The following is a 10,204-nucleotide window of genomic DNA, read 5'->3' as shown; positions in this document are numbered from 1 at the left end:
CAAGCATGAGAGTCCCATTCATTGGCTATATGGGATCAAAGCCCCCCCCCCTCAATTAAAGGTAGAGTGGGCATCACCATCCCAGAATCCTCAGGATTGGGGAATGAACTATGGACTAAAGCAGACTTACTAGTATTCTACTATAAACTTATTGTGATTCTAGCAATGGAAGAAATATCATTTAGGTGGAGGCAGTGGCCACTGGAGGTTCTGAGGGTAGAAAGAGGGAAAAATAGGTGTAATGCAGGGGCATTTTGGGGACTTGGGAATCATCCTCAATGACATTACAATGACAGACACAGGCCATTATATATCTTGCCATAACTTACAGAATTGAGTGGGAGATAGTGTAAACTACAGTGTAAACTATAATCCATGCTTAGTGGCTATGTTCCAAAATGTGTATCAATTTGTGATGAATGTACCACACTAATGAAAGATGTTGCTAATGTGGGAAAATGCGGAAGGTGTGAGGAGCAGGGCATATGGGAATCCACTATACATTCTCTATAACATTTATGTAATGTAAGTATCTTTTAGAAAAATGAAAGAAATAAAAAAGAATCTGGGAAGCAGATGTGTCTCAAGCAGTTGGGTGCCCACCTCCCACATAGGAGGTCCCAAGTTTGATTCCTAGCCTCCAAAATGAGGCAAGCAGATGCCACAACCAGCAAGACACTGCAACAAGCAGATAACACAACCTGCAGATGATGTAATCAGCAGAAAACAGAAGTGGCTCTAGTGGTTAGGTACTCACCTCCCACATGGGAGGTCCTGGGTTCAGTTCCCAGTGCCTCCTAAAGAAGACAAGCAGACAATAAGCAGACAGATGAGGAAGTCATCTTGGGGGTCGAGGAGGGAATTTAAAAAATAAAATAAATTATAAAAATAAAAGATACAGAAAATCATAACAAAATAAAAAAGCACTAAAAAAATAATAACCTGGCTTTGCAGGAAACATTAAAGGGAGCCTTACAACCCAAAAGGAAAAGACAGGAGAGAGAGATAACCAAAAGAAAAACACAGATGAAAATAAGATGACATATGATAGCCAAAGAATAAAATGGTGGAAGTAAATAGGATTTACAGTAATGTCATCGAATATGAATGGATTAAACTCCCCAATAAAAAGATATAAACTGACAGAATGGATGAAAAAAAAAAAACATGAGCCATCCATCTGCTGTCTACTAGAGACTGACTTTAGATCCAGGGAAACAAATCAGCTGAAAGTGAAAGATTAGAAAAAGATACTCCACACAAACAGTAACCAAAAAAGAGCAGGCATAGCAATATTAATATCAGACAAAAAAAGACTTTAAATGCAAAAAAGTTAAAGGAGATGCAGAAAGCCATTATATATTAATAAAAGGGACAATCCAGTAACAGTTATAAAATATCTATGTACCTAGCCAGGGTACCCAAAAATACATGGGGCAAACTGGCAAAACTGAAGGGAGAAGTAGACATCTCTACAATAATAGTTGGAAACTTCAACACACCACTCATGTCACTCACATTGTATAGAACAACCATACAGATGATCAACAAGGAAACAGAGAACTTGAACAATACGTTAAACAAGCTAGACCTAACAGACATATACAGAACACTGCACCCAAACTCAGTGGGTTATACATTCTTCTCAAGTGCTCATGAATCTTTCTCCAGGATAGACCAAATGTTGGGTCACAAAGCAGGTCTCAGTAAATATAAAAAAGACTGAAAGTATACAAAACACCTTCTCAGATCATAGTGAAATGACCCTGGAATCAATAATGGGTGGGAAAGGGAAAATTTTGTAAATTGTGGAGGCGAACAATCCATGGGTCAAAGAAGAAGTTGTAAGAGAAATTACTAAATATCTTGAGATAAATGAAAGCAAGAACATAACTTTTCAAAACTTATGGGATACAGAAAAGGCAGTGCTGAGAAGGAAATTTATAGCCCTAAGGCCTATATTAAAAAAGAAAAAAGCTAAACTTAAAGATCTAACTGAACACCTGGAGGAACTAGAACAAGAACAGCAAACCAATCCCAAAACAAGCAGAAGGAAAGAAAAAATAAAGATTAGAGCAGAAATAAATGAAATTGAGAACAACAACAACAACAACAACAAAAAATAGAGAAAATTTTAAAAACCAAAAGCTGGTTCTCCAAGAAGAACAATAAAATTAACAAACCCTTAGCTGGACTAACAAGGAAAAAGTAGAAAATATGCATGATAGGGGATGTTATGACTGACTCCACAGAAATAAAAAGGATCATAAGAGGATATTATGAGAAACTATGCCAACAAATTAGACAACGTAGATGAAATGGACAAATTCCTAGAAATGCACGAACTACCTACACTGACTCTATAGGAAATACAGAAACTCAACAAACCAATCATATTTAGAGAGATTGAATCAGTCATCAAAAGTATCCCAACAAAGAAAAGTCCAGTACCCCAGATGACTTCACAAGTGAATTCTAACAAGCATTCTGAGAACAGTTAACACCAATCCTGTTTAAAGTCTTCCAAAAAATTGAGGAGGAAAGAAATTTACCCACCACATTCTATGAAGCCAGCATCACTTAATACCAAAGCCAGAAAAAGATACTACAAGAAAAGAAAATTATAAACCAATCTCTTTAATGAACATAGATGCAAAAATTCTCAACAAAATACTTGTAAATAGAATCCAACAGCATATCAAAATCCCAAGTGGGATTTATTCCTATGCAAGTGTACTTCAACGTAAGAAAATCAATTAATATAATGCACCACATTAACAAACTGAGGGGGGGAAACCACATGATCATCTTGATTGATGCAGAAAAGGCATTTGACAAAACCCAGCATCCTTTCTTGATAAAAAACACTTTGAGGGGAGCAGACTTGGTCCAATGGATAGGGTGTCTGCCTACCTCATGGGACGTCCAAGGTTCAAACCCAGGACCTCCTGACCTGTGTGATGAGCTGGCCCACACACAGTGCTGATGCGCACAAGGAGTGTCATGCCACGCAGGGGTGTCCCCCACATAGGGGAGCCCCATGTGCAAGGAGTGCGCTCATAAGGAGAGCTGCCCAGTGTGAAAAAACCGCAGCCTGCCCAGGAATGGTGCCACACACAGAGAGCTGACGCAGCAAGATGACACAACAAAAAGAAACACAGATTCTGGGTGCCACTGACAAGAATACAAGCGGACACAGAAGAACACACAGCAAATGGACACAGAGAGCAGACAACTCAGGGGAGGTGGGGGAGGGAAGGGGAGAGAAATTTTAAAAATTAAAGAATAAAAATAAACACTTTGAAAAATAAGAATAGAAGGAAAGTTCCTCAATATGATAAAGGGCATATATGAAAAACCCATAGCCAACATCATACTCAATGCAGAAAGAATGAAAGCGTTCTGTCTAAGATCAGGAATGAGACAAGGATGCCCACTGTCACCACTGTTAGTCAACATTGTACTGGAAGTTCTAGCTAAAGCAATTAGACAAGAAAAAAAGGCATCCAAACAGGAAAAGAGAAAGTAAAACTCTCACTATTCACAGATGACATGATCCTATATTTAGAAAATTCCAAAACATCTACAAGAAAGCTACATGAGCAAATAAATGAGTCCAGGGGAAAAGGGTATGGCTCAGGTAACTTGGCTCCCACCTACCACATGGGAGGTCATTGGTTTGGATCCTGGTGCCTCCTAAAGAAGACAATGAGCTGGTGCAACATGCAGACATGGCAAGCTGACACAGCAAGAGACACGAGTAGAAAAAACATAATGAGAGACCCAACAAAGCAGGGGACAGAGGTTCCTGGTGCCTCCTAAAGAAGACAGCAAGCTGACAAACAAACTGATGCAACAAGAGATGCAGGGAGGAAAAATCATAATGAGAGACACAACAAAAGCAGGGAGTGGAGGTGGCTTAAGCAATTAGGCACCTCCCTCCCACATCAGAGGTCCTGGGTTCAGCTCCCATTGCCCCCTAAAGAAACAAGGAAGATGAACAGACACAGCAAGTGAAAAAAAAAAAAAAAAAAAAAAACAAGGGCGTGGGAGAAATAAATAAAATCTTTAAATTAAAAAAAATAAGTTTAGAAAAGTGGCAGGACACTAGATCAACATGCAAAATTTAATAATGTTTCTGTACATTATTACTGAAAAATCTGAGGAGGAAATCAGGAAAAAAAATTCCTTTTACATAAGAAAAATAAAAGAAATACCTAGGGATCAAAAGTACAGAGCCTATATTCAGAAAACTACAAAACAGTACTAAAAGAAATCAAACACAAATGAAAGATAGTCTGTGATCATGGATTGGAAGGCTAAATATCATGAAGATGACAATCCTACCCAAACTGATTTATAGATTCAATGTAATACCAATCAAGATTCCAACAACCAACTTTACCAAAATAGAAAAGGCAATTACCAATTTACTTGGAGGAGAAAGTACACCTGAATAGCCAAACATCCTAAAAAAGAAAAGCAATATGGGAGGACTCTCACTAGCTGACCTTGAAACATATTACAAAGCTACAATGGTCAAAACAGCATAGTATTAGCATAAAGATAGACACAATGTGCAGTGGAATAGAATTGAGAGTCCAGAAATACTCTTACCTCTACAGCCAACTGGTTTTTTGACAAACCAACCAAGTCCATGTTAATGGGACAAAACAGTCTCTTCAACAAATGTGCTGGGAGAATTGGATATCCATAACCAAAAGAAAGAAGGAGGACCCCTATCTCACTCTATATAAGAATCAACTTAAAATGGATCAAAGACCTAGGGAAACATCTTCAAGATCTTGTGCATACACTGAAGTAGATTTATTATTTTGTAGTAATGGAAGAACTTGTAACATTGATATAAAGATAGTAGTTACCAGAGGTTCAGAGGGCAGAGGGACAGAAGATGAAGTGGAACATGTGGCATTTTGGGGGAATTGGGATTGTTCTGCATGATATTGCAATGACAGATACAGGCCATGGTACATTTTGTTAATACCTATAAAATTGTATGGTGTAAAGTATAAACCAAAATGTAAACTATAAACCATAATTAGTAGCAATGCTTCAATATTTGTTCATCAATTGTAACAAATCTATCACACCAATATAAGATGTTATTAATAGGGGAAAATGTGAGAGAGGGAGGGGGTGGGGTATATGGGAGTTTATGTTTTTTATGTAATTTTCTGTAATCCAAAAATTCTTTAAAAAATAAAGTAAAAAAAAAAATCTTGTGGTAAGTGGTAGCTTCTTGGACCTTACTTCCAAAGAATGGGCAACAAAAGAAAAAACAGATAAATGAGACCTCCTTAAAATTAAGCACTTTTTTACCTCAAGGGACTTTGTCAAAAGGGTGAAAAGGCAGCTCACTCGATGGGAGAAAATATTTGGAGATCACATATCTGATAAAGGTTTAATATCCACGATATATAAAGAGATGTTACAACTCAACAATAAAAAGACAAATGACCTGATGGGCAAAAGACTTGAACAGACATTTGTCTAAAGAAGAAGTGCAGAAAAAAAAAAAACATGAAAAAATGTGCAACATCACTATCGATTAGGGAAATGCAAATCAAAGCGACAATGAAATATCATTTCATAGCTATTAGAATGGCCACTATTAAAAAGATGGAAAACTACAAGTGTTGGAGAGAATGTGGAGTGATAGGAACACTTCTCTCTTGATGGGAATGTAGAATGGTACAGTCACTGTGGAGGACTGTTTAGAAGTTCCTAAGGAAGTTGAATTAAGATTTGCCATGTGATCTGGCAATACTACTACTAAGTATATGCCCAAAGAACTGAGGGCAGTGACATGTACATCTAAACACCAATGTTCATAGCAACATTATTCACAATTGCCAAAAGATGGAAACAATGTAGGTGTCCATCAACGAATTAATGGATAAAAAAATTATGATGTATGCGTACAATGGAATATTATTCAGCTGTAAGAAGAAATGAAGTCATGAAGCATATGACAACATGGGTGAACCTGGAGGACATTATGTTGAGTGAAGCCAGCCAGACACAAAAAGACAAATATTGTATGATTGCACTATTATGAACTGAATATATTTGTTAACTCATGGAGTTAATAAGTAGAATATAGGTCACTGGAAAACAGTATGAGGTTACAGAATGGAAACTTGAGGGTTAATCTGTGCAGAATTGGTAAAAAGGTTGTTCTTAAATCTTTGGAAATGGATAGAAATGGTTAAAAGTACGTCGTAGTGTTTGTAACTAGCAGTGCTAATATATGGGTATGACTGGGTTGAAAGGGAAAGTCTAAGGTCATATACATAACTAGAGGTAAAGTTTAAAAATGTAACTTGGGACTGTATAATATAGAAAAACCTCATGTGAAATATGAGTATGGGTAATATTGCATATATAAGATTATTTTTCTTTGAAACTGAAGAACGTATATTAATGTTCCATAATGTTAATATAAGGTGAAAATACAACCAAAGCAAACTATGGACAATAGTGTATGTAATATGTTAATCATCTTCCATTAAGGGTGAAAAAAAAAGACATACACTAAGTGAAAGAATCTGGACGTAGGTAATACATATTGTTTAACTCCATCCATACAAAATAAAAATACAAATAAATTCAAGAGACAGAAACAGAATAGCATTTTTGCATGGCAGGGGAAGCATAGAGAGAGTGAGAGGTACTAATTAAGGGGTAGAGGGTTTTTGTTTTTTGTTTAATATTATTATTATTGGAATAATGAAAATACTCTAATAATGATTGAAGTGATGAATGCACCACTCTGTGATTATACCATTGGTTGTATACTTTGAATGGATTGTTTCCTTTATAAGTATGTATCAGTAAAATTTATTTTAAAAACACAGCACACATCAGCAGACTTGAAATGATAGGAGAAACAATAAATGATGCAGAGGACAGAACAGCTGAAATTGTAGAGAGAGAAGAACAGAGAGAGGAAAGAATGGAAAAAATGAGCAGAGACTCGGAGTTGAATGAAAACATGAAGTACAACAACATATGTGTCATAGAAAAAAAAAATTTGTGGGTTAGCCTTAATAATAAAAAAGACTTTGAGGGTAAAGGAATGTGGAAAGATGGCAGAGTAGAAAGCTCCAGTTATCAGTCCCTCCACCAGAACTGTTAAACAGGCAGGAACTTTCTGAATGAATTATTTCAAAACTCTGGAATCAAGTAGAACACTGTGCATCATCCAGAGAAGAACAGGAAGAAGAGCCTGGTAAATTGCAAGAAATACCAGTGAATTGTAATTCTACAAGGCAGTTACTATCTCCCATCCCTCAGTCTCATAGCTGGCAGCAGTGAGGTACTTAAATCTGGCCACTGGTGCAGAGTGCTTATGCCAGGGGAGATTCTGTCAATGCTGAAATCACTTCCCCTTTTAAGACATTCAGTTATTGGCAGCAATCCCTTGGTTGATTGTAGATGTTATCAGCCATCTATGCAATCAACCCACTGATGATTAAAGTCCATAAATGTCCTCATATTACAATTAGCCCAGTGCTTGCTTGACCATACAACTGGGCACAATTACCTGGCCAAGCTGACACTTTAGCATAACCATCACAACAGTTAAGACAGAAATATGTTCAACTTTCAGATACTGAAAAAAAATACCCTAAGTGAATAAAAGACATGATGGACCAAAGAGTACTTCTTAGTAAAAAATACATCACATCAATCAATTTTTACACCAAATTCTTAAAAGTATTCGAAAAACATTTGCATCTTTTGATTGCCAAACAGTGTATTCCTGCAGTAGAAGAAGATACAGACAAGTAATAGAAATTTTAAAATGTCAAACTATTCCATTTCTTAAAATAAATTATTATTGTTGCTTGGAAAATATGCTTCAATTTTCAAGTCAAATTTACTTTAAATGCACACAAAAAATTCTGTTACTTTCCTGAATAGACATGTTTCACACAACGGTTTTCAATTAATGTTGAGAAAATTACTTGATAATTTTAATTATAATTAATAACTGACTGATTAGCAGATCAACAATTTACTGAGTAATATAGATAGCATACAGACCTTTACAAGGAATAATCTCATAATTATTTGCCATGTAATTCTACCCATTAGTAATACTTAAGCTAAGAATCTGATATATGTTCCATTCAGTTGCAGTACATTTCCATGTGATTTGACCAACAAAAAATATCAACACAATGTCAAGCTTTTTTTCCTTTTTCTTTCTTTCTTCCTTTTTTTTTTTTTTTTTTTTTTAAGAGCAGCTCAATAATTTGGGGGTTGGTTAGTACAATACAAAGAACCTAAGGGGAAAGGTACAAAATGACACTTAACACCAATGCCAGTGTTACCAGATTGCATTTGGGTTCTTTGACTATGCTGCAGAGATGAATTTCAAGAGCACACCAGGTAAGTTAGGTCAGTAGTTAGGCCAGTAATTTATTCAGGTAGGGAGGGAAGAGAAATGGGAGAAAATAACAGAGCAGGGGTCCCAAGTAGAGAGAAAGGGGTTGAAAGTGATAAAGAGGGCTGATTTACAGGCAACAGTTTCCCATCATAGGTTATAAAAGCCCAGGTGTACTTGCGTGGTGATCCACGTGGGAAGAAGACAGCTGGAGTCTGGGTCCAGAGGCAAGAGAGAGCTCAGGCCTGGTGCCGCTTTTGAACTGTTAGTTATCCCACCCCTTTGCTAATGTCAGGGGAGGAGTTCCAGCTGTTTATTGTTTTGATTGCTTATTTCTCCTATCAATCTCCCAGGAGGGCCCAATGATAAAGTCCTTGGGGAATATCTGGGGCTTCTCCTGGCTTCTGGAGGAAGTCTTTTTCTGAGTGGCAGAGTCTTGGGGAGGGTCTTCCAGCAGCCATCGTGGGGTTATCGATGTCCTCGTGGACTTCTTGCCAGGTTCCAGATCCATCTATTGATTCCCTACCTTACTAGCCTGCTTCACCAGTACTCATCTCATATGGTTACAACTAAGGATATTTCTAATTTTTGTGTAACTCATTACTTTCCTTTAGAACGTCAATCAAAGCCATTAAGTTGACCTTGAGGTATATATGCAATACCTACACAAAATACTTTTCATAAGTAACATGACACTTTAAAATACTGGAAACTGAGTATCTGTGCTGATTTGTATTTTGACTTAAAACAAGAAAAGAACAGTCAACTAGGGAGGTTTATACTGATAGTAAATCCCTTCAACTTAACAAAATCTTCCTCCCCCTGTATAGTTATCACAGGCTACACAATATCCTGAGATAGTTCATTGTGAGAAAAATGTCAGTCACAGCTTCAAGACCTTACTTTGAAAGGAACTAACAAGAAAGCAAATTGGAAGGAGAGACTTCATCTTTGTTTTCAAAAGAGTGGTCTTAATTTTTCTTCTTGATTTTTCATTAATTTTTGAAGCTTTCAGGTAAAGTCCAGCACTTTGTTTATACAAAGTCTATGAGAAGAGGTCAGTGAAGATCTAATCTTAAATCATAACATCATCCATTCGAGTCCTCGGCACAGTCCCTCCCCTGTGAGAGCACAGAATTCCTAGATATGACATTGGCAATCTTTAACAGAAGTTAGTGGGAAGCGGACTTGGCCCAGTGGGTAGGGCACACATTCCTGGGCAGGCTGCACTTTCTTTCGCGCTGGGTGGCTCTCCTTACGGGGCGCACTCCTTGCACGTGGGGCTCCCCTATGCGGGGGACACCCCTGCGTGGCACAGCACTCCTTGCGCGCATCAGTACTGTGCATGGACCAGCTCCACATGGGTCAAGGAGGCCCAGGGTTTGAACCACGGGCCTCCCATGTGGTAGACGGATGCCCTATCCATTGGGCCAAGTCCGCTTCCCAAAACATGTATTATTAACTACTTTCTTTTCTACATTACTTCTTATTGTAGAGGATGCATATAGACCTTCATTCATAGAGAACTGGTAAAGGATGGTAGTTTTCCATGCATTAGCCCAGCAATGATAACTTTGTGCCACTGATAATTGAACAGTCTCCATATCCTAGTAAAGATAATTCCCATTCTTGTACAGTGGAGCCCCTCCAACCACCTGGGTGCCATGCCTTCCCTGGTTCAGGATGAGAGGGAGGAAAGTGACATGTCAGAGCCTTCGCCTCTACTGCTGCTGCTCCCACACTTGCTGCCAGCCAATTCCTGGGAACTAGAGGGAGGCCAAGGGCCACCCT

The sequence above is a fragment of the Dasypus novemcinctus genome, chromosome 13 (genome assembly GCF_030445035.2).
Source record: "Dasypus novemcinctus isolate mDasNov1 chromosome 13, mDasNov1.1.hap2, whole genome shotgun sequence".
NCBI lineage: Eukaryota > Metazoa > Chordata > Mammalia > Cingulata > Dasypodidae > Dasypus > Dasypus novemcinctus.
The sequence above is the reverse complement of the archived record's forward strand: the minus strand, read 5'-3'. Positions refer to the sequence as shown.